At 46.3% G+C, this 25,554-nt stretch overlaps 1 long non-coding RNA gene across 2 annotated transcripts; it reads right to left on the bottom strand.

Moving 5' to 3' along the window:
- Positions 1-6,466: 6,466 nt before the first annotated feature.
- LOC144674846 (uncharacterized) lies at positions 6,467-24,877 on the bottom strand. Of its 2 annotated transcripts, XR_013574655.1 has the most exons (5): positions 24,713-24,877; positions 24,526-24,606; positions 17,362-17,397; positions 8,076-8,157; positions 6,467-7,187 (listed from the first exon to the last, which is right to left on the bottom strand). It is a non-coding gene; the product is annotated as an uncharacterized LOC144674846 (long non-coding RNA). The 2 variants fall into 2 exon arrangements; XR_013574654.1 differs by lacking the exon at positions 24,713-24,877 and having other exon boundaries at positions 24,526-24,633.
- Positions 24,878-25,554: the final 677 nt, after the last annotated feature.

Here is a 25,554-nt window from a genome sequence, read left to right as displayed (position 1 = left end):
AATAATTGGCAATCTAGTTGTGCGAGGCCCCTTGGGGATGAGCGACCATAATATGATAGAATTCTTCATCAAGATGCAGAGTGACGTCGTTGATTCTGAGACTAGGGTCCTGAATTTTAATAAAGGAAACTACGATGGTATGAGGCGTGAGTTGTCTATGATGGATTGGGAAACGTTACTTAAAGGGATGATGGTCGATAGGCAATGGCAAACATTCAAAGAGCGCATGGGTGAACTGCAACAATCGTTTATTCCTGTCTGGCACAAAAGTAAAACAGGAAAGGTGGCCAAACCATGGCTTACAAGGGAAATTAGAGATTGTATTAGATCCAAGGAAGAGGCATACAAATTGGCCAGAAAAAACAACAGACCTGAGGATTGGGAGCAGTTTAGAATTCAACAAAGGAGGACTAAGGGATTGATTAAGAAGAGGAAAATAGAGTACGAGAGTAAGCTTGCAGGGAACATAAAAACTGACTGTAAAAGCTTCTATAGGTATGTGAAGAGAAAAAGATTGGTGAAGACAAATGTAGGTCCCTTACAGTCAGAAACAGGGGAATTTATAATGGGGAACAAAGAAATGGCTGACCAAGTAAATACACACTTTGGTTCTGTCTTCACAAAGGAGGACACTAATAACATACCAGAAATGTTGGGGAACACAGGGTTTAGTGAGAGGGAGGAACTGAAAGAAATCAGTATTAGTAGTGAAATGGTGTTGGGGAAATTGATGGGATTGAAGGCCGATAAATCCCCGGGGCCTGATAATCTACATCCCAGAGTACTTAAGGAAGTGGCCCTAGAAATAGTGGATGCATTGGTGGTCATCTTCCGAGATTCTATAGACTCTGGTACAGTTCCTACAGATTGGAAGGTAGCTAATGTAACCCCACTATTTAAAAAGGGAGGTAGAGAGAAAACAGGGAATTATAGACCAGTCGGCCTGACGTCGGTAGTGGGGAAAATTCTCGAGTCTATTATAAAAGATTTAATAGCTGAGCACGTGGAAAACAGTGGCAGATTCGGGCAGAGTCAGCATGAATTTACGAAAGGGAAATCATGCTTGACAAATCTACTGGAGTTTTTTGAGGATGTAACTAGTAGAGTTGATGAGGGGGAGCCAGTGGATGTGGTTTATTTGGACTTTCAGAAGGCTTTCGACAAAGTCCCACATAAGAGATTGGCGTGTAAAATTAAAGCGCATGGGATTGGGGGTAATGCATTGAGATGGATAGAAAACTGGTTGGCAGACAGGAAACAAAGAGTAGGAATAAACGGGTTGTTTTCCGAATGGCAGGCAGTGACTAGTGGGGTACCGCAGGGATCGGTGCTGGGACCCCAGTTATTCACAATATATATTAATGATTTAGATGAGGGAACTAAATGTAATATCTCCAAATTTGCAGATGACATAAAGCTGGGTGGGAGGGTGAGCTGTGAGGAGGATGCAGAGATGCTTCAGTGTGATTTGGACAAGCTGAGTGAGTGGGCAGATGCAGTATAATGTGGATAAATGCGAGGTTATCCACTTTGGTAGCAAAAACAGGAAGGCAGATTATTATCTGAATGGCTATAAGTTGAGAGATGGGAATGTGCAACGAGACCTGGGTGTCCTCGTACACCAGTCGCTGAAGGTAAGCATGCAGGTGCAGCAGGCGGTAAAGAAGGCAAATGGCCTTCATAGCCAGAGGATTCGAGTACAGGAACAGGGATATCTTGCTGCAATTATACAGGGTCTTGGTGAGACCACACCTGGAATATTGTGTGCAGTTTTGGTCTCCTTATCTGAGGAAGGATGTACTTGCTGTAGAGGGAGTGCAGCGAAGGTTTACCAGACTGATTCCTGGGATGGCGGGACTGACATATGAGGAGAGATTGAGTCAGTTAGGATTATATTCGCTGGAGTTCAGAAGAATGAGGGGGGATCTCATAGAAACCTATAAAATTCTAACAGGACTAGACAGGGTAGATGCAGGAAGGATGTTCCCGATGGTGGGGGAGTCCAGAACCAGGGGTCACAGTCTGAGGATATGTGGTAGACCATTTAGGACTGAGATGAGGAGAAATTTCTTCACCCAGAGAGTGGTGAGCCTGTGGAATTCACTACCACAGAAAGTAGTTGAGGCCAAAACATTGTATGTTTTCAGGAAGGAGTTAGATATAGCTCTTGGGGTGAAAGGGATCAAAGGGTATGGGGAGAAAGCGGGAGCAGGTTATTGAGTTGGATGATCAGCCATGATCATAATGAATGGCGGAGCAGGCTCGAAGGGCCGAATGGCCTTCTCCTGCTCCTAGTTTCTATGTTTCTAAACTAGTGACCAGGATCCAGCATCCTGCGTGTCTGAAGATGACTGTTCCATCAGTTGTAATCCTCTCTGGCATCAAATAGGAAAAGCAATAGATTTTTCCTTCTGTTCTCCAATGGCCAAAACTTCCCCACGTCCCCTTCAAAAAGCTGTGACCATTTTTGCCAACGTGGGGATACAGAGGAGGGTTCCAAACGTGCTTCAAAAAGGGAATAGTTCACCATACACAATGCCATTTTCATCCATCATCAGAATGGAACCTCCCTGTAAAAACTTTCCTGCTCGTGAGGTCTGAACACAGCCTGAGTGTCTCTCAAATTCCATAGTTTAAAACGCTGTGTTTTTTAAAATTCATTCCTGGGATGTGGGTGTCACAGGCTGGGTCAGCATTTATTGCCCTTCCTTAATTGCCCTTGTTCAGAGGGCATTTAAGAGTCAACCACATTGCTGTGGGTCTGGAGTCATGTGTAGGCCAGACCGGGTAAGGACAGCAGGTTTCCTTCCCTAAAGGGCAGTAGGTTTTACGACAATCGGCAACGTTTTCATGGTCATCATCGGCCTTTTAATTCCAGATTTTTACTGAATCCAAATTTCACCATCTGCCCTGGTGGGATTTAACCCGGGTCCCCCCCAGAGCATCGCCCTGGGTCTCGGGATTACTCATCCAGTGAGAATACCGCTACACCATCCCAAAACCCACCAGAAAAAACCTCACACCTTCTTATTTTACACTGTCCTCATCATCAGTGCGATGATTCTTGGTGATTTTAACAGCCAGGGATACCTCAGGAAGAGCTGAAGCAAACATTATCTCCTTAATTCAAACAGCTCCACCACACTCCCTCTGCTGGTACAATTCTGTGCGGTAGCTTCAAGTGAACATTGTGCACCTGGCAATTTCAAAGCACATCTCATGCTCCCTTCGTCCAAGCAGACTTTGTCCTTCTAGAGATGAGAGATTAGATATTTAAGTAATGCACCTGGACCACTGTGTGCAGTTTTGGTCCACGTATCTAAGGAAGGATACGCTTGCCATAGAGGGAGCGCAGCGGAGGTTCACCAGACCGATCCCTGGGATGGCGGGACTGTCTTATGGGGGGAGATTGAGGAGACTGGGCCTGTATTCTCTAGAGTTTGGACGAATGAGAGGCGACCTCACTGAAACTCACAAAATTCTGAACGGGAGTGACAGGGTGGATGCAGGAAGGATGTTCCCCTGGGTGGGGGGGGGTCTAGGACCAGGGGACACAGTCTCAGAATAAGGGGCAGGTCATTTAGGATTGAGATGAGGAGGAATTTCTTCTCTCTGAGGGTTGTGAACCTTTGGAATTCTCTACCCCAGAGGCTGTGGAAACTCAGTCATTGAGTCTGTTCAAGACAGAGTTCGATAGATTTCTAGATACCCATGAGTTCAGGTACAGGGATAGTGTGGGAAGGTGGTGTTGAGGTAGTAGATTAGCCATGACCTAGTTAAATGGTGGAGCTGGTTCAGTGAGCTGAATGGCCCCACTGCTCCTATTGCCAAAAATGTGAAGTTGCAACCATTACATAGCTTTCATTTGCGATCTCATAAACTACCTACAACGAAGATCGATGAGAAGGCACCTGGTAGACATTTGCTCTGGCTGTGTTTGCATCCCTAAGGACCCTCCTTCCCCTGTCAGGGAGCCTCGTCACTAACGCTTCCCTCATTGTAACCCTCAGCAGACTGAATCTAGAGCCACCACACGTTCCATTCTTCATCTCTTCACAGGACCCTGGCCGCAGGAGGTCCAGCAATCTCACCACCCGGCTTGGGAGGTGGTGGCAGAGGTGGTCAGTGCCAATGCTGCACAGAAGACCCACACACACACACACACACACACACACAGATAGACACACACACACACAGATAGACACACAGACACACACACAGATAGACACACACACACAGATAGACACACACACACACAGATAGACACACAGTCACAGATAGACACACAGACACGCGCACAGATAGACACACAGACACAGATAGACACACAGACGCAGACTGACACACACACGGATAGACACACAGACACAGATAGGCACACAGACACACACACAGATAGACACACAGACACACAGACTGACACACAGACACACACAGGCAGACCCACACACACACACACAGATAGACACACAGAGTGACACATACAGACTGAGACACACACTCACAAGCCCATCACACATTCACTGGCATCTCACTCACTGTCAACTCAAGGGACATCACCACTCACTCTCTCTCACACACCCTCACATCTCCATCTGGCCTCATCTCCTCTGGAGACTGACACCTCAGCCCTCACCATCCTGAGGCCACTTGCACAGATCAACATGTGCCCCCCACACACACCCTGGGATACCCTCCTTCCCCAGTACAGCCCTCACCCTGCGGCCTCTTCCCTTGCCTGAGGCCACTTCACCCCCTTCCCCAAGCAAGCCCTAGCCCCGCAGCCATTGAAAAGCCACCCCCCTGCCTTACGGTTGGTCTGGTGGGTAGATATCTGCCTGTGAGACCCCCTAACAGTGATGTGGTGCTGCCTGTGAAGCCTGGCGCTGAGACTGTGGGTGCTGCCCGAAGCAAGGTGGGCAAACAAACCTCGAAGTCCCGAGCGGAGTGCGGCTGACCGGGTGCAGGCCTTATATACACTTATATATATATATATATATATATAATAAGGGACAATTTCTAAATAGTCACTCACAAATATTGATACCCAACAAGGGACAGTCTATAAATAGTCATTCACAAAGAGTGACAGTACACTAAGGGACTGCCTCTAAATTGCAAAACTCAAATAGTGACACCGCAGTCAGGGACTGCCTCTAAATAATCATTCATAAATGGCGAGACTGCAGTCAGGGATTCTCTGCAAACGTAACACTTCAGTAAGGGACTGTCTCTAAATTTCAATACACAAATAATCATATTGCAGTAAAGGGCTGTCTCTAAATAGTCAAACAAACAATCATTTTTCCTATAGGCATTGTCTGCAATTGCTCACTTCCATTAACTGTACTAAAGTAAGGGATCATCTATAAATGTCCTTCAGTTTACTTTACAAACAGTAATGGTCAGATTGTGTTTGGGCATGGTGATTGAGACCAACAAAGATTGGATTTGAGCCTCATGTAAACCTAACACTTGTCAGGCTATTAAAAGTGACCCCATATGAAAAACAGAATGTTTATTAAAATTATTATTGTACATAGAATGTGATATACAGATTCTGAATTCAGTGTATACAGTGAGTACATTGTACACAGAGTGTGATATACAGATTCTGAATTCAGTGTGTACAGTGAGTACATTGTACACAGAGTGTGATATACAGATTCTGAATTCAGTGTGTACAGTGAGTACATTGTACACAGAGTGTGATATACAGATTCTGAATTCAGTGTATACAGTGAGTACATTGTACACAGAGTGTGATATACAGATTCTTAATTCAGTGTGCACAGTGAATTTATTGGACACAGTGTGTGATATACAGATTCTTAATTCAGTGTATACAGTGAGTACATTGTGTACAGAGTGTGATATACAGATTCTGAATTCAGTGTATACAGTGAGTACATTGTACACAGAGTGTGATATACAGATTCTGAATTCAGTGTATACAGTGAGTACATTGTACACAGAGTGTGATATACCGATTCTGAATTCAGTGTATACAGTGAGTACATTGTACACAGAGTGTGATATACAGATTCTGAATTCAGTGTGTACAGTGAGTACATTGTACACAGAGTGTGATATACAGATTCTTAATTCAGTGTATACAGTGAGTACATTGTGTACAGAGTGTGATATACAGATTCTGAATTCAGTGTATACAGTGAGTACATTGTACACAGAGTGTGATATACAGATTCTGAATTCAGTGTGTACAGTGAGTACATTGTACACAGAGTGTGATATACAGATTCTTAATTCAGTGTATACAGTGAGTACATTGTGTACAGAGTGTGATATACAGATTCTGAATTCAGTGTATACAGTGAGTACATTGTACACAGAGTGTGATATACCGATTCTGAATTCAGTGTATACAGTGAGTACATTGTGCACAGAGTGAGATATACAGATTCTGAATTCAGTGTGCACAGTGAATTTATTGGACACAGTGTGTGATACAGATTCTGAATTCAGTGTGTACAGTGAGTACATTGTGCACAGAGTGTGATATACAGATTCTGAATTCAGTGTGCACAGTGAATTTATTGGACACAGTGTGCGATACAGATTCTGATTTATTTTATTTTATTCATTCACGAGATGTGGGCTTCGCTGGCTGGCCCAGCATTTATTGCCCATCCCTAGTTGCCCTTGAGAAGGTGGTGGTGAGCTGCCTTCTTGAACCGCTGCAGCCCAGTGTGCACAGTGAGTATATTGGACACCGTGTGCAATACACAGTTCCTGAATTCCGTGTGCACAGTCAGTACATTGTACGCAGGGTGCGATATACAGATTCTGAATTCAGTGTGTGCAGTGAGTATATTGGACACTGTGATATACAGATTCTGAATTCAGTGTGTACAGTGAGTATATTGTACGCAGTGTGAGATATACAGATCCTGAATTCAGTGGGTACAGTAGGTATATTGTACGCATTATGTGATATACTGATTCTGAATTCATTGTGTACCTGGCCCAGTAAATAAATAATGTAACTATTGGTTATTATCTGGGTTTCGTTAATGATTGAAGCTGACACCAACAGCAGATGAGGACAGGAATCTGGTCGGGAGCTGTATCATCCATCTTTTCCCTAATCGAGAAATTTTGAATCTGTTATTTGCTCAAAGACTTCCTTCACTCTCTCCCAAGCCCCTCCGACTCCTTCAGTGATACTGGAATGGTAAGAAGCACAAATTCATTGCCATTGATTCACCACAAGCTGAGACCGATTCTCTTCCAATATGATCAGACTTGTCTGAGGGTTCAGCCTCTCAGTCTGTGTTGATAGAGTTCCCTGACTCCCTTACAATTAACATTAAACCCACTGCTCTGTACATGGACAGTGTCAAACCTCTTGAGTGTTGCGGGAGCTGCACTCATCCAGGCCAGTGGAGAGTATTCCATCACACTCCTGACTTGTGCCTTGCAGATGGATGGATGTGGATGGACATCTTGCAGGACAAAGCAGTCCACTTGATTGGCTCTCCATCCACCACTTAAACATTCACTCCCTCCACCACTGACGCACAGTAGCAGCAGTGTGTGTACCATCTACAAGATGCACTGCAGGAATTCACCAAGGCTCCTTAGACAGCACCTTCCAAACCCAATCCACCTAGAAGGACAAGGGCAGCAGATAGATGGGAACACCACCACCTGCAAGTTCCCCTCCAAGTGACTCACCACCCTGACATGGAAATATATCGGCCGTTCCTTCACTGTCGCTGGGTCAAAATCCTGGAACTCCCTCCCTAACAGCACAGTGGGTGTACCTACACCACATGGACTGTGAATGTCATCGGCAAGGCCAGCATTTGTTGCCCTTCCTATTTGCCCTGGAGTTGAGTGGTTTGCTAGGCCATTTCAGAGGGCAGTTAGGAGGTAACCACATTGCTGTGGGCCTGGAGTCGCATCTAGGCCAGACTGGGTAAGGAGATTTACTTCCTTAAAGGGCATTAGTGAGCCAGATGGGTTCACTAACGGAGCTATCTGCCTGTCTCCATATCTCTGTAACTGCCTCGGAGTTAGGTTTAGATTGAACGTTTCCTCGTGTATCTGACCTTTCCAGTAGATCAGGTATTTCCAACGAGCGCTTTAGCCGTTTTATGAAGTTGTTTGCTGTGTCCTGGGTCAGGAAGACTTCTGAAAAGAGAGAGCGAGAGATGTGGATGTTGAAATGCAGAGGCTGCGGTACCTGACTGACTCTGTCCCCCTGCACCTCACCCTCAGTCACTTCCTCTTGTTCCCAGCTGCATCACACAGTAAGCGATATGGAATCTCACTCCCTCCCAGATCCCATTCCCACCTCCTGATGGTGTTGACCTCCTGTTGGCTTTCACAAAGGGTTAGCGATCACCGAAAGCCACATTCTGCAGGGCGAGCGTGGGTGAGTTTTTGGCTGTGAAAAGTTCTGCACATGAGTCTGATTCTGTTTTCCCAGGCTGACATAGGAACCTGGGAAATAGGAGTGGGAGTAGGGCCACTGGCCTCATCGAAGTCATTCAGCCAAACAATAATATCGTGGCAGATCTTCCACTTCAACACGGTTTTCCTGCCCTATCCGTCTGTCCCTTTACTTCTTTAGTGTCTAAAAATCTGATAGTCCTCAACTCCACTTTCCTGCCTTTTCCCCATAACCCTCGATTCCCTTAAAAATCTGTCTATCTCACCTTGAATATACTTAATGACCCAGCCTCTACAGCCTCTGCGGTAAAGAATTCCACAGATTCACTACCCTCTGAGAGAAGAAATTCCTCATCATCTCTGTTTTAAATGGGCAACCCCCTTACTTTGAGATTACACCCTCTAGTCCTAGACTCTCCCACAAGGGGAAACAACCTCTCAGCATCTACCCTGTCAAGACCCTTAAGAATCTTATGTTTCAATAAGGTCGCCTCTCATTCATCTAAACTCCAATGAGTACAGGCCCAACCTACTCAACCTCTCCTCAGAAGAAAATCCCTCCATACCTGGGATCAACCTAGTGAACCTTCTCTGGACTGCTTCCAATGCCAGTATATTTCAGTATAAGGGGGCCAAAACTGTTCACAGTATTCTAGGTGTGGTCTAACTAGTGCCTTGTATAGTTTTAACAAGACTTCCCTATTTTTATTCTCCATTCCCTTTGAAATAAAGGCCAACATTCCATTTGCTTTCCCTATTACCTGCTGAACTTGTTTGTTAGCTTTGTGTGATTCGTGCACAAGGACCCCCAAATCCCTCTGTGCTGCAACTTTCTGCAGTCTTACTCCATTTAAATAATATTCAGCTCCTCTATTCTTCCTGCCAAAGTGCATAACCTCACATTTTCCCACATTATATTCCACCTTCCAAGTTTTTGCCCACTTACTTAACCTGTCTATATCCCTCTGTAGACTCCTTGTGTCATCCTCACCACTTGCCTTCCCACCTATTTTTGTGTCATCCACAAACTTGTTGATAGTACATTCACTTCCCTCACCTAAGACATTAATATTTATTGTAAATAATTGAGGCCCCAGCACTGATCACTGTAGCACGTCACAGGTATAGGTTGCCATCCTGAAAATGCCTCCCTTATCCCAACTCTCTGTCTTCTATTAGTGAACCAATCCTCTATCCATGTTAATATACTACCCCCAAAACCATGGGCTCTTATCTTATTACGTAACCTTATGTGCAGTACCTTATCGAACGCCTTTTGGAAATCCAAATATATTACATCTACTGGTTCCCCTTTATCTATCCTCAAAGAATTTTACTAAATTTGTCAGGCATGATTTCCCCTTCATGAAGCCATGCTGACTCTGCTTGATTAGATTATGTATTTCTAAATGCTCTGCTGTTTCATCCTTTATAATAGACTCCAATATTTTCCCAATGACAGATGTTAAGCTAAATGGCCTATAGTTACCCATTTTTGTCTCCCTCCCTTTTTGTATCAGGGTGTTACACTGGCCGTTCCCCAATCCTCTAGGACTTTTCCAGAATCTAAGGGTTCTTGGAAGATTACTACCAGTGCATCCACTATCTCTGTAGCTACCTCCTTTAATATCCTAGGATGCAACCCATCAGGTCCAGGGGACCTATCGGCCTTTAGCCCCATTAGTTTCCATAGTACTTTTTCTCTGGTGATCATTTTTGTATTTATTTCCTGCCCGCCCCCTTTTGCCCCTTGACTATTTAGTGTTTTTGGAATACTATTAGTATCTTCTACCGTGAAGACTGAAGCAAAGTATTTATTCAACTCCTCTGCCATTTCCTGGTTCCCCATTATTATTTCCCCAGCTTCAATCTCTAAGGGGCCTATGTTCACTTTGGTCTCTCTCTTCCTTTTCATACATCTAAAGAAGCTCTTACTGTTTGTTTTTATATTATTTGCTAGTTTACCCGTAAAGTTTATTTTCTCCTTTTTTTTTGGTCATCTTTTGTTGGCTTTTAAAACTTTCCCAATCCTCTGGTTTACCATTAATCTTGGTCACATTGTATGTTTTTCTTTTCAATTTGATACTATCCTTAACTTCCTTGGTTAACTATAGTTGGTTTATTCCCTTCCTAGAATCCTCCTTCCTCACTGGGATATATCTTTGTTGAGAGTCATGAACTATTTTCTTAAACGTCTGCCATTGTTCATCAACTGTCTTTTCTGCTAAACTCCTTTCCCAGTCCACTCCAGCCAACTCTGCCCTCATTCCATTGTAATTACCTTTAAGTTTAGCACACTTGTTTCCGACCCAAGTTTCTCACTCTCAAACTGAATGCTAAATTCTACCATGTTATGGTCACGGTTTCCTAGGGGATCCTTTACTCTGAGATCATTTATTAAACCTGCCTCATTATACATTACCAGATCCAAAATAGCCTGATCCCTGTTTGGATTCAGAACATAGTTCTAGGAAACTGTCCCGAATACACTCTATGAATTCTTGCTCATGCCTACCTCTGCCAATTTGATTTTCCCAATCTACATGAAGACTAAAGTCACCCATCATTAGTGCACTGCCTTTTTTACCTGCCCTCATTATCTCTTGATTTATTCTCTGTCCTACAGTGTAGCTACTGTCATGGGGCCTATAAACTACTCCCACTAGTGTCTTCTTCCCCTTGTTATATCTTACCTCCACCCATATGGATTCTACATCTTCCAATCCAAGGTCATTTCTCGCTATTGTGTTTATTCCATCACGTGCTAACAAAGCTATCCCACCACCCTTTCCTTCCCGCCTGTCCTCTCAAAAAGTCACATACAGCATCCCCATCCCTCTGCGGTAGGGAATTCCAAAGATTCACAACCCTCTGAGTGAAGACATTTCTCCTCATCTCAGTGGTAACTGGCTGACCCCTTATTCTGATACTGTGTCCCCGGGTTCTAGGCCCCAAGCCAGGGGGAAACTGCCCTGCCAAGCCCCATAAGAATTTTATATTTTTCAATGAGATCAACTCTCATGGTTCTGAAGTCCAGGGAACATAGATCCAGTCTCTTCAATCTTTACTCATAGGCCAATTCCATCAGCCAAAGAATTGGTCTGGTGAACCCTCATGGCATTCCCTTTATGACAAGTACATCCTTCCTTGGGCAAGGGGTCCAGAACTGTACACAATACTCCAGGTGTGGTCTCACCAATGCCTGATATAGTTGCACAAAGACTTCTTCACTCTTATACTCCAATCCCTTGTGATCAATAGCTAATAGACTATTGGTCTTCCTAATTGCTTATCGTACTTGCATGTTAATTTCCAGATAGGATTACAGAGGATATACAACAATGACACAGGCCATTCGGCCCAACAACTCCATGCTGGTGTTTATAGTCCACTCGAGCCTCTTCCCATCTTTCCTCATCTGCCATCATAACCCTAGATTCCCTTCTCCCTCATACACTTGTCCAGCTCCTTTAAATGTATCTATACTGGGAGGACGCTGATCAGCTCCATCCTCACAGGATGGGAATTCCATCTTGGGATATTTCCAAGTCTTGTCACTGCGTCTCACACTGAGCATTTACTTTCATTCTTTCACAGGATTCAGACATACCTATCCCTAATTGCCCTGGGGCTCTGAAGAAGAACCCTACGAACATACAAATTAGGAAAGGAGTAGGGCATTCGGCCCCTTAAACCTACTCTGCCATTCAATAAGATCATGGCTGATCTGTTTGTGTTTCAAATTCCACATTCCCATCTACCCCCGATAGCCTTTAATTCACTTGCCTAACAAGAATCTATCTACCTCTGCCTTAAAAATATACAATGACCCCACCTCCACCACCTTCTGAGGCAGAGAGTTCCAAAGTCGCACAACCCTCTGAGAGAAAAAAATTCTCCTCATCTCTGTCCTAAAAGGGCGACCCCTAATTTTAAAACAGTGCCCCCTAGTTCTGGACTCACCCACAAGAGGAAATATCCTTTCCACGTCCACCTTGTCAAGGCCGTTCAGGATCTTGTAAACTTCAATCAAATCACCCCTCACTCTTCTAAACTCCAGTGGAAACAAGCCCAGTCTGTCCAACCTTTCCTCATAAGACAACCCACTCATTCCAGGTATCAATCTAGTAAACCCCCTTTGAACGGCCTCCAATGCATTTACATCCTTCCTTAAATAAGGAGACCAAAACTGCACACAGTATTCGAGGTGCGGTCTCACCAATGCCCTGTATAACTGAAACATAACATCCTTACTTTGATGTTCAATCCCTCTCGTAATAAAGGATAGCATTCCATTAGCCTTCTTAATTACTTGCTGTACCTGCATATTAACTTTTTGTGACTCATGCACTAGAACACCTAGATCCCTCTGCACCTCAGAATCATGCAGTTGTTCTCCATTTAAGTAATACTCTGCTTTTTTATTCTTCCTGCCAAAGTGAACAACTTCACATTTTCCCACATTATACTCCATCTGCCAGGATTTTGCCCACTCACTCAACCTATCTATATCCATCTGCAACCTCCTCATGTCCTCTTCACAACATACTTTCCTACCTATCTTTGTGTCATCTGCAAATTTACCTACCATGTCTTCACTCCCCTCATCTAAGTCCTTGATGTAAATTGTAAAAAGTTGAGGCCCCAGTACAGACCCCTGTGGGACTCCACTCGTCACATCCTGCCAATCAGACAAAGACCCATTTATACATACGCTCTGTTTTCTGCCAGCCAATCTTCTATCCATGCTAATATGTTACCCCCTACACCATGAGCTTTTATTTTCCATAATAATCTTTGATGTGGCACCTTATCAAATGCCTTCTGGAAATCCAAATACAGCACGTCTACAGACTCCCCTTTATCCACTGCACATGTTACTCCTTCAAAGAGCTCCAATAAATTGGTTAAACTCTTCTTGATTACCTTGAGTTTTTCTAAGTGTCCGGCTATAACCTCTTGAATGATCGATCCTAACATCTTCCCTACGACAGACATCAAGCTAACTGGCCTATAGTTTCCTGTTTTCTACCTCCATCCCTTCTTGAATAGAGGGGTTATATTTGTTACTTTCCAATCTGATAGAATCTAAGGAATTTTGGAAAATTAACACCAATGCACCTCAGACCTCTTTAGCTATCTCTTTAAGACCCTAGGATGAAGTCCATCTGGACCCAGAGACTTGTCAGCCCACAGCTCCAAGAGTTTGCTTCCCTGTGACCAAGTTCCCCTCTCCCCTCCACCTCCCAATTTACAGCTATTACTGGAACGTTTTTTTGTATCCTCTATAGTGAAGACAGAAGCAAAATATTTGTTCATTTCATTCGCCATTTCCCTATTATCTACTATTAATTCCCCATTGTCACTCTCTAGAGGACCAACACTCACTTTACCCACTCTTTTCCTTTTTAAATACCTGTAGAAATTCTTGCTACTCTTAGTCATTCTCTTCTCTTCTTTATGTTCTGACCAATCATCTGACCTGCCACTCATCTTTGCGCAGTTATATGCTTTTTCATTAAGTTTGATACTTTCCTTAATTTCTTTCATTAACCATGGATGGTGGGTCACCCCTTAGAATTTCTCTTTATAGGAGGAATATACTTATTCTGAGTATTCTGAAATATCCCCTTAAATGTCTGCCACCGCTTCTCTATTGATCTATCCCATAGCCTCATACCCTAGTTCACTTTAGCTAGCTCAGCTTTCATCCCCACATAGTTGCCCTCACTTAAGTTTAAAATACTAGTCTTAGACCCACTCTTCTCCCTTTCAAACTGGATGTAAAATTCAATCATATTGTGGTCACTGCTACCTAGGGGTGCCTTTACCCTGAGGTCATTAATTAATCCTGTCACATTACACAATACCAAGTCTAATATAACCTGCTCTCTGGTTGGTTCCAGAACATGCTGCTCTAAGAAACTATCTAGAAAACACTCTATGAACTCCTTATCCAGGCTATGACTGCCAATCTGATTTTTCCAGTTTCTATATAGATTAAAATCACCCATGATTGTTGCCATCCCTTTATCACAAGCACCCAATATCTCTTGTATACTTTATCCTACATTGTGGCTACTGTTAGGGGGCCTGTAGACCACTCCCACTTGTGACTTCTTTCCCCTACTATTCCTGATCTCCACCTAAACCGATTCTACATCCTGATCTCCTGAACCAAGGTCATCTCTAACTATTGCACCAATGCCATCCCTGATTAACAGTGCTACCCCTCCACCTTTACCTAACTTCCTATTCGTCTCGAATGTCATGTACCCCTCAATATTCAGGACCCAATCCTTGTCATCCTGCAGCCACGTCTCCGTAATTGCTAACAGGTCATATTTATTTACTTCAGTGTGGGCCATCAATTCATTTACTTTGTTATGAATGCTACGCACATTCAGATAGAGAGCCTTCAGTTTTATCTTTTTGTTACCTTTGCAACATCTGCTCTTGACTGTTGGTGTATTCTTCGGTTTTATCTCTCTGTCCCTTCCTGCTAACCTATGACCATCATTTTCCATATTACTATGATGGTCGTTTACCTTGAATCTACCCTTTGAATTGCTACATCTACCCAAGTTTGATCCCTCACCCCTCTTTGGTTTAAAGTCCTCTCTACTTCCCTCGTTATGTGATTTGCGAGGACACTCATCCCAGCACGGTTCAGGTGTCAACCGTCCCAACGGTATAGCCCCCACTTTCCCCAGTACTGGTGTCAGTGCCCCACACAGCGGAACCCACTTCTCCCACACCAGTCTCTGAGCCAAACTTTGCTCTCTCTAATCTTATTTGCCCTATGCCAATTTGCATGTGGCTCAGGTGGTAATCCAGAGATTATTACCTATGAAGTTCTGCTTCTTAATTTGGTGCCTAGCTCCTCATACTGACAGTGCAGAGCCTCCTTCCTCATCCTGCCTATGTCGTTGGTACCTACATGGACCACGACAACTGAATCCTCCCCTTCCCACTGCAAGTTCCTCTCCAGCCCTGAGTAGATGTCCTGACCCCTGGCATTGGGCAGGCAACACATCTGTCCGGACTCTCGCTCTTTGTTGAGGAGAACAGTGTCAATCCCCCTCACTATACTGTACCTCACTATCACTCCATTCCAGTGTGCTCCCCCTGCTTGAACAGCTTCCTGTACCCCAGTGCCATGGCCAATCTGCTCATCCATCTTCCAAACATAACAAATAGGAGCAGGAGCAGGTCATTCGGCCCTTCGAGCCTGCTCTGCTGTTCAGTGTGATCATGGCTGATCCTCTATCTCAACGCCGCACTCCCACTCTCCCCCCATTTCCCTTGATGCCTTTATAGTCTAGAAATCTATCCATTTCCTTCTTAAATATATTCAGTGACTTGGCCTCCACAGCCTCTGTGGTAGAGAATTCCACAGGTTCACCACCCTCTGAGTGAAGAAGTTTCTCCTCATCTCAGTCCTAAATAACCTACCCTGTATCCTGAGACTGTGACCCCTCCTTGTTCTAGACCGCCCCACCCCAGCCAGAGGAAACATCCTCCCTGCGTCCAGTCTGTCCACCCCTGTCAGAATTTTATACATTTCAATGAGGTCTCCTCTCATTTTTCTAAACTCCAGTGAATATTGGCCTAGTCGGCCCAATCTCTCCCCATCCGACAATCCTGCCATCCCAGGAATCAGTCTGGTGAACCTTCGCTGCACTCCCTCTATGGCGAGTATATCCTTTCTTAGGTAAGGAGACCAAAACTGCACACGATACTCCAGGTGTGGTCTCACCAAGGCCCTGTACAGCTGCAGTAAGACATCCTTACTCCTGTACTCAAGTCCTCTCACAATGAAGGCCAACAAACCATTTACCTTTTTAACTGCTTGCTGCACCTGCATGCTTACTTTCAGTGACTGGTGTACAAGGACACCCAGGTCCCTTTGTACATCAACATTTCCCAATCTAGCACCATTTCAATAATACTCTGCCATTCTGTTTTTCCCACCAAAGTGGATTCCACAGCTGCAACATAACGCCTGTCCTGCCATTGTTACTTGTGTTGTTTTTGCAACTTAATTTAATAACTCACTTGATTAACTTAGAATAATTCCTATGTATGCCACACCTCTTTCCCCCATGCACTGGATTCCCACATGAACCTAATTTGCTGCAGTCCCCATCTCACTCCGGCAGAGTCATCAGCCTCCTCGCAGCCCCCTCACTGATCATGTGGCTTGAAAAGCCTGTCTCTTTTATAGACCCTCTGATGAGTCACTGGCTAGTTTAGCTTCCTGCTACAGTAATTAACACAACTTGAACCAACTGCTTTCAGGTGACTGACAGATAACTGCCACTCCAGGCAGTTCTCTGATTAACAAGCTAACCTAGCTTAGTTGAAGGCTGGTCCTTGATCTTGATTCTTAATCTATACTTAAAACCTGAAAAGCCATACGGACTCAAGACATTGACTCTGTTTCGCTCTCCACTAATGCCGCTGCCTGTTTTCCAGCATTTTCTGTTTTTATTTCAGATTTTCAGCATCCTCGCTATTTTGCTTTTAACTGAGCGGCTTGCTGGACCATTTCAGAGGGCAGTTAGTTAAGAGTCAGCCACATGGCTGCGAAAGGCCAGATCAGGGAAGGACAGAAGATTTCCTTCCCTAAAGGGAGTTGGTGAGCCAGTTGGGTTTTTTACAACAATCGATGATAGTTTCATGGTCACCGTTACTGAGACTAATTCTCAATTCCAGATTTTATTCATTGAATTTAAATTCTACCAGCTGCCCTGATGGGATTTGAACCCCTGTGTCCTCGGGGAATTAGCCTGGACCTCTGGATTACTAGCCCAGTGACATTACCACTACGCCACCAGATCCCCAAATCTCCTCAGGAAGGATCTTTAACCAGTTAGAGGGTAGTGTTAAACCGGTGCAGAGTGTTACGATGAACGTTTCTGTATTGTAGAATGTACAAACCCGTCTGTTTGTCATCTTCAGGTTGTCCTGAGGCATCTGAAAGAAAGACAATAGGAAACCTGTTATTACACCGAAAAATATTACTGTACAGGGAGAGGCTGGAGATGTTCTCCTCAGAGCAGAGCAGGTTAAGAGGAGATTTAATACACGTGTTTGAAATCATGAGGGGGTTTTGAAAGAGTAAATAAGGAGAAACTGTTTCCCAGTGTCAGGAGGGTCAGTAACCAGAGGGACGCAGATTGAAGAGAATCGGGAAAAGAATCAGAAATGAAATGAGGAAGTTTTTGTTTTACACACAGCGAGTTGTTGTGATCTGGAAGGCGCTGCCTGAAAGGGCGGTGGAAGCAGATTCAATAATAGCTTCCAAAAGGGAATTGGAGAAATACTTGAAGGGGAAACATTTACAGGGTCGTGGAGAAAGAGCAGGGGATTGGTACAGAGACAGAGATAGACAGAGTGGCAGAGATTCAGAATGAGAGAGACAGAGAGAAAGAGAAAGGCAGAGGGAGAAAGAGTGACAGAGAGAGAGAGAGAGAGAGAGAGAGAGAGTGAGAGAGACAGTAACAAAGAGACAGAGTGAGAGAGATAGAGAGAGAAAGAGCGACAGAGACAGTGACAGAGAGTCAGGAGGACAGAGTTAGAGAGACAGGGTGGCAAAGCCATGGCTGACAGAGGGGGAAACATGCTGCCCCCAAGTTTAGTGATGCCTCCCTTGGGCACCTGCTGAACGCAGTAGAGGCCCTTGTGAAGTCCTCTACCCCCGCTCTGGGTGAGGACCATCAAGCAAGGTGACAAATCCAGCATGGGAGGCGGTGACAGCGGTGGTCAGAGAACAGTCACCCAGTGCCAAAAGAAGATGAACGAGTTAGTCACTCTTCTCGCACTCTCAACTCACACACTGGGTCTAGTGAGGCACCATCAAGAAACCCTGGGTCTACTGAGGCACCATCGAGAGACCCTAGGTCTAGCGAGGCACCATCGAGAGACCCTGGGTCTAGTGAGGCACCATCGAGAGACCCTGGGTCTAGTGAGGCACCATCGAGAGACCCTGGGTCTAGTGAGGCCCCATCGAGAGACCCTAGGTCTAGCGAGGCACCATCGAGAGACCCTGGGTCTAGCGAGGCACCATCGAGAGACCCTGGGTCTAGCGAGGCACCATCGAGAGACCCTGGGTCTAGCGAGGCACCATCGAGAGACCCTGGGTCTAGCGAGGCACCATCGAGAGACCCTGGGTCTAGCGAGGCACCATCGAGAGACCCTGGGTCTAGCGAGGCACCATCGAGAGACCCTGGGTCTAGCGAGGCACCATCGAGAGACCCTGGGTCCAGCGAGGCACCATCGAGAGACCCTGGGTCTAGTGAGGCACCATCGAGAGACCCTGGGTCTAGCGAGGCACCATCGAGAGACCCTGGGTCTAGTGAGGCACCATCGAGAGACCCTGGGTCTAGCGAGGCACCATTGAGAGACCCTGGGTCTAGTGAGGCACCATCGAGAGACCCTGGGCCTAGTGAAGCACCATCGAGCGACCCTGGGTCTAGTGAGGCACCATCGAGAGACCCTGGGTCTAGTGAGGCACCATCGAGTGACCCTGGGTCTAGTGAGGCACCATCGAGTGACCCTGGGTCTAGTGAGGCACCATCGAGAGACCCTGGGTCTAGTGAGGCTCCAGTGAGAGAGAGCCCAGTGAGAGAGAGAGCCCAGTGAGAGAAAGCCCAGTGAGAGAGAGAGCCCAGTGAGAGACAGAGCCCAGTGAGAGACAGAGCCCAGTGAGAGAGAGAGCCCAGTGAGAGAGAGCCCAGTGAGAGACAGAGCCCAGTGAGAGAGATCCCAGTGAGAGACAGAGCCCAGTGAGAGAGAGAACCCAGTGAGAGAGCGATCCCAGTGAGAGAGAGAGCCCAGTGAGAGAGAGAGCCCAGTGAGAGAGATAGCCCAGTGAGAGAGAGAACCCAGTGAGACAGAGTCAGAATCACAGAATCTCAAAGTGCAGAAGAGGCCCTTCGTCCCATCGAGTCTGCACCGGCACGTGAGAAACACCTGACCTACCTACCTAATCCCATTTACCAGCACTTGGCCCACAGCCTTGAATGTTATGACGTGCCAAGTGCTCATCCAGGTACTTTTTAAAGGATGTGAGGCAACCCGCCTCCACCACCCTCCCAGGCAACACATTCCAGACCGTCACCACCCTCTGGGTAAAAAAGTATTTCCTCACATTCCCCCTAAACCTCCTGCCCCTCACCTTGAACTTATGCCCCCTTGTGACTGACCCTTCAACTAAGGGGAACAGCTGCTCCCTATCCACCCTGTCCATGCCCCTCATAATCTTGTACACCTCGATCAGGTCGCCCCTGTCTTCTCTGCTCCAACAAAAACAAACCAAGTCTATCCAACCTCTCTTCATAACTTAAATGTTTCATCCCAGGCAACATCCTGGTGAATCTCCTCTGCACCCCCTCCAGTGCAATCACATCCTTCCTATAATGTGGTGACCAGAACTGCACACATTACTCCAGCTGTGGCCTCACCAAGGTTCTATACAACTCCAACATGACCTCCCTACTTTTGTAATCTATGTCTCGATTGATAAAGGCAAGTGTCCCATATGCCTTTTTCACCACCCGACTATCATGCCCCTCTGCCTTCAGAGATCTATGGACACACACGCCAAGGTCCCTTTGTTCCTCAGAACTTCCTAGTGTCATGCCGTTCATTGAATACTTCCTTGTCAAATTACTCCTTCCAAAGTGTATCACCTCACACTTTTCAGGGTTAAATTCCATCTGCTACTTATCTGCCCATTTGACCATCCCGTCTATATCTTCCTGTAGCCCAAGACACACAACCTCAGTGTTAACCACCCGGCCAATCTTTGTGTCATCTGCAAACTTACTAATCCTACCCCCCACATAGTCATCTATGTCGTTTATAAAAATGACAAATAGTAGGGGACCCAGCACAGATCCCTGTGGTACGCCACTGGACACTGGCTTCCAGTCACTAAAGCATCCTTCTGTCATCACCCTCTGCCTCCTACAACTAAGCCAATTTTGAATCCACCTAATCACATTACCCTGTATCCCATGTGCATTTGCCTTCTTTATAAGTCTCCCACATGGGACCTTGTCAAAGGCTTTGCTGAAATCCATATAAACTACATCAACTGCACTACCCTCATCTACACACCTGGTCACCTCCTCAAAAAATTCAATCAAATTTGTTAGGCATGACCTCCCTCTGACAAAGCCATGCTGACTATCCCTGATCAAACCTTGCCTCTCCAAGTGGGGATAGATTCTCTCCTTCAGAAATTTCTCCAATAGTTTCCCTACCACTGACGTGAGACTCACTGGCTTGTAGTTCCCTGGCTTATCTCTACAACCCTTCTTAAATAGCAGAATCACATTAGCTGTTCTCCAGTCCTCTGGCACCTCCCCCGTGGCCAGAGGGGAATTAAAAATTCGGGTCAGAGCCCCTGCGATCTCCGCCCTTGCCTCCCTCAGCAGTCTGGGACACAAATCATCTGGACCTGGAGATTTGCCCACTTTTAAGCCTGCCAACACCTTCAATACCTTGTCACTCCCTATATCAATTTGCTTAAGAACCTCACAGTCTCTCTCCCCGAGTTCGATACCTTCATCCTCATTCACTTGGGTGAAGATGGACGTGAAGTATTCATTCAACACTCTAGCGATGTCCTCTGGCTCCACCCATAGATTGCCCCCTTGGTCCCTAATGGGCCCTATTCTTTCCCTGGTTATCCTCTTCCCATTGATATACTTAGAGAATATCTTGGGATTTTCCCTACTTTTACCAGCCAGAGCTTTCTCATATCCCCTCTTTGCTCTCCTAATTGCTTTCTTCAGCTCCACCCTGCACTTTCTGTACTCCACTAATGCCTCTGCTGATTTGCTTCCCTTGTACCTGCTAAAAGCCTCTCTTTTCCTTCTCATCGTAACCTGAATATCTCTGGTCATCCATGGTTCTCTGGGCTTGTTACTCCTTCCTATCGCCCTAGAGGGAACATGTTGAGCCTGTGCCTTCCCCATTTCCTTTTTGAACGCCCCCCACTGCTCCTCTGTAGATTTCCCCACAAGTAACTGTTCCCAGTCTACCTTGGCCAGATCCTGCCTTATTTTACTAAAATCCGCTCTCTCCCAATCCAAAACATTTTTTTGCAACTTGTCGATTTCTTTGTCGATAACAAACTTAAACTGTACCATGTTGTGGTCGCTATCACTAAAATGCTCGCCCACCACCACCTCAGCCACCTGTCCGGCTTCATTCCCCAGAATTAGGTCCAGCAATGCACCGTCACTTGTTGGACCCTCTACATATTGATCTAAAAAGTTCTCCTGTATACATTTCAAGAAATCCACTCCATCCAAGCCCTTAACACTATGTCTGTCCCAATTAATGTTGGGAAAGTTGAAATCACCTAATTACCCTATTGGTATTGTTTTTACATACCCCCACAAACTGTGCACATATTTGCTCCTCAATTTCCTGCTGACTATCTGGGGGTCTATAATAAACACCTAATAATGTGGCTGCCCCTTTTTTATTCCTAAGATCTACCCACAAAGCTCCATTCGAGGCCCCCTCCAAGATATCATCTCTCCTTACTGCAGTAACTGTCTCCTTAACTAATAATACAACCCCTCCTCCTCTTTTACCCCCTCCCCTGTCTCGCCTGAAGATTCTATATCCTGGAATGTTGAGCTGCCGATCCTGCCCCTCCCTCAACCACGTCTCAGTGATGGCTACTACATCACAATTCCAGGTGTCAATCCTCACCCTTAATGTTTTACCTGTAACACCCCTGGCATTAAAGTAGAGGCCATCCAGCCTTGCCTTACTCCCTTGAAACTTAATGCAGCTGTACTTCCTCTGACTTGATTGTTTTACTGTGTTATGATGTGTCCCTATTCTGCTAACTTTCTGTGTCCCCTCCCCCTGCCAAATTAGCTTAAACTCCTCCCAACAGCACTAGCAAACCCGCCTGCAAGGATGTTAGTCCCGCTCTGGTTCAGATGTAGACTGTTTCGCTTGTTCAGGTCCCACCTTCCCCAGATCCCAATGATTCAGGAATCTAAAACCCTCCCTCCTGCACCAACTCTTAAGCCACATATTCATCTGCGCTATTCTCCTATTTCTGAGCTCACTAGCACGTGGCACTGGGAGTAATCCAGAGATTACAACTCGAGAGGTTTTGCTTTTCAGTCTACTGCCTAACTCCCTGAATTCTTGATGCAAGACCTCATCCCTCTTTCTATCTATCTCATTGGTACGAACACGTACCATGGCCTCTGCATTAACGCCCTCCCCCTTCAGGATGCCCTGCAGCCGTTCAGTGACATCCCGGACCCTGGCACCAGGGAGGCAACACACTATCCTGGAGTCACGTTGATGGCCACAGTAGCGCCTATCTGTTCCCCTGACAATAGAATTCCCTATTACTATTGCTCTTCCTCCCTTCCTCCCCTCCTGTACAGACAGGCTGTTTATGGTGCCAGAAGCTTGGCTCTGTCCGCACTCCCTGGAGGAACCAGCGCCCTCATCAGCCTCCAAAATGGAATACCGATTTACAAGCGGGACACCAGTGGAGTCCTGAACTACCTGCCTGTTTCTCTTGGACTGCCTGGTGGTCACCCATTCTCTTCCTTCCTCAAGTCCCTGTATCTGCGGAATGACCACCTCTCTAAACGTGCTATCCACGATGCTCTCAGACTCGCGGATGCTCCACAGTGTCCCCAGCCGCCCTTCCAGCTCTGAAACCCGAGCTTCCAGGAGCTGTAGCTGGACACACTTCCTGCACACATGCTGGTCCCGGGCACTGGAATTGTCCCCGGCTTCCCACATGGAGCACGAGGAGCACACCACAGCTTTGAGCGCTCCTGCCATGACTTATCCCTTTAAATTAAACCTTTTAAGTCAATTGCTCTAGCGCCCTTCTTTCCTGATCCTCGTTACTGTCGAATATACAAACTGTAAACCACAAAAAGACCTTAAACTATAAGCGATTAAAGTAGTAAATACCTTACCCACTACTTACCAGTGATTCCTTTCCCTTGTCCAGTGAGACAGAGCCCAGCAAGACAATGCCCAGTGATAGAGAGCCCAGTGAGAGAGAGTCCAGGGAGACAGAGCCCAGTGAGACAGAGCACATTGAGACAGTGTCCAGCGAGACAGTGCCCAGCGAGACAGTGCCCAGCGTGACAGTGCCCAGTGAGAGAGAGCCCAGTGAGACAGAGCACATTGAGACAGTGTCCAGCGAGACAGTGCCCAGTGAGAGAGAGCCCAGTGAGAGAGAGTCCAGTGAGAGAGAGTCCAGTGAGACAGAGCCCAGTGAGACAGTGCCCAGTGAGACAGTGTCCAGTGAGACAGAGCCCAGTGAGACAGTGCCCAGCGTGACAGTGCCCAGTGAGAGAGAGCCCAGTGAGACAGAGCACATTGAGACAGTGTCCAGCGAGACAGTGCCCAGTGAGAGAGAGCCCAGTGAGAGAGAGTCCAGTGAGAGAGAGTCCAGTGAGACAGAGCCCAGTGAGACAGTGCCCAGTGAGAGAGAGCCCAGTGAGAGATAATCCAGCGAGAAAGAGTCCAGTGAGACAGAGCCCAGTGAGAGAGTCCCAGTGAGAAGAGGGCCCAGTGAGACAGAGCCCAGTGAGACAGAGCCCAGTGAGACAGAGTCCAGTGAGAGAGAGTCCAGTGAGAGAGAGTCCAGTGAGAGAGGGCCCAGTGAGACAGAGCCCAGTGAGAGAGAGCCCAGAGAGAGATCCCAATGAGAGAGAAGCCAGTGAGACAGAGTCCAGTGAGAGAGAGCTCAGTGAGAGAGAGGCCAGTGGGAGGGAGCCCAGTGATAGAGAAGCCAGTGGGACAGAGCCCAGTGAGAGAGAAGCCAGTAAGAGGGAGCCCAGTGAGACAGAGCCCAGTGAGAGAGAAGCCAGTGAGACGGAGCCCAGTGAGAGAGAAGCCAGTGAGACAGAATCCAGGGAGATGGTGCTCGGCGATATGGTTCCTGTTGATATTCTCTCCGAGTACACAGCTTGCCTAGTTGCATAAACTGGGGATCTTTACCTGCTACATCTTCACATTTCACACTGATCCCCTTCACTCAGCTAGGCTAAAAGCACACGGCTAACAATTAACAATGGGACGGTCTCTTACCCCCATCTTGGAGCATCAGGATAAAAGCCACAGACCCCAACGATAGCCAGAGTGTCCAGTTCATCATGGTGAGGTACTTGACTCTCCGAGTTTGAGAGAGAATGAGAGAGAGAGTGTGAAAGGGCCTGGGAGGGAAGGCAACCTTCGACTGAGTGCTGGTGGAGGAAGACTTGTTTTCACTGCTCACTCTCTGGGTATAAATACCCTGCTGATGGGGATTCCAGCCCGCTGTTATTCTAACTCGCTCTGTGTCAGAACCTCACCCTGCGCTCAGTCAGAATCACTCTGTAATTCAGGGTAATTTCAGCTCTCGCGCTCTGTTATTTTCTTCTTAAGAACTCCAGAAACTGCAAGTCAGGAGCTGGTGATTAGATGACAGCAACCCTGGGCTTAAAGAATCTGGACAGTTAGCAGAACTGTGTGGGTCTTGGCACACAGCCTGAGTTCAGAGTGCAGGACACGGCCAAGGTTAGAAAGCGAGGGGCAGGGTAATGCCAAAGTCGGACATGAAGCCGCAGTTATCCCGGGGACCAGGAGGAGAATCAGTCTGAGGGTGAGATTAGAACCTCAACTAAAAACCTGGAGAAATTAGTCAGTCTTGAATAAGGTTGGAACTTAACCCCAGCAACATCAAGATGACTGTCTTAGCTTAAAGGACCCTAAGAGGATCTTAAGAGCACACCAAGGGGGGGGGTCTCCAATTCATGGCTAACAGGAAACTCAAGGGGCTATACAGGGCTTGACTGGAACTTAAAGAACTACTTAGATATGCCAGAGAGAGGCATCAGTCTCAGGTGTGAGATAACATGTTGTCTTTTATTCATTCACAGGGTGTGGGCTTCGCTGACTAGGCCAGCATTTATTGCCCATCCCTAATTCCCCTTGAGAAGGTGGTGGTGAGCTGCCTTCTTGAACCGCTGCAGTCCATGTGGTGTAGGTACACCCACAGTGCTGTTAGGGAGGGAGTTCCAGGGATTTGACCCAGCGACAGTGAAGGAACGGCGATATATTTCCAAGTCAGGATGGTGA

The sequence above is a fragment of the Cetorhinus maximus genome, chromosome 3, assembly GCF_964194155.1.
Source record: "Cetorhinus maximus chromosome 3, sCetMax3.hap1.1, whole genome shotgun sequence".
Classification (NCBI taxonomy): domain Eukaryota; kingdom Metazoa; phylum Chordata; class Chondrichthyes; order Lamniformes; family Cetorhinidae; genus Cetorhinus; species Cetorhinus maximus.
Note: the sequence above shows the minus strand (reverse complement) of the source record. Positions and strands in the feature narration are given on the sequence as shown.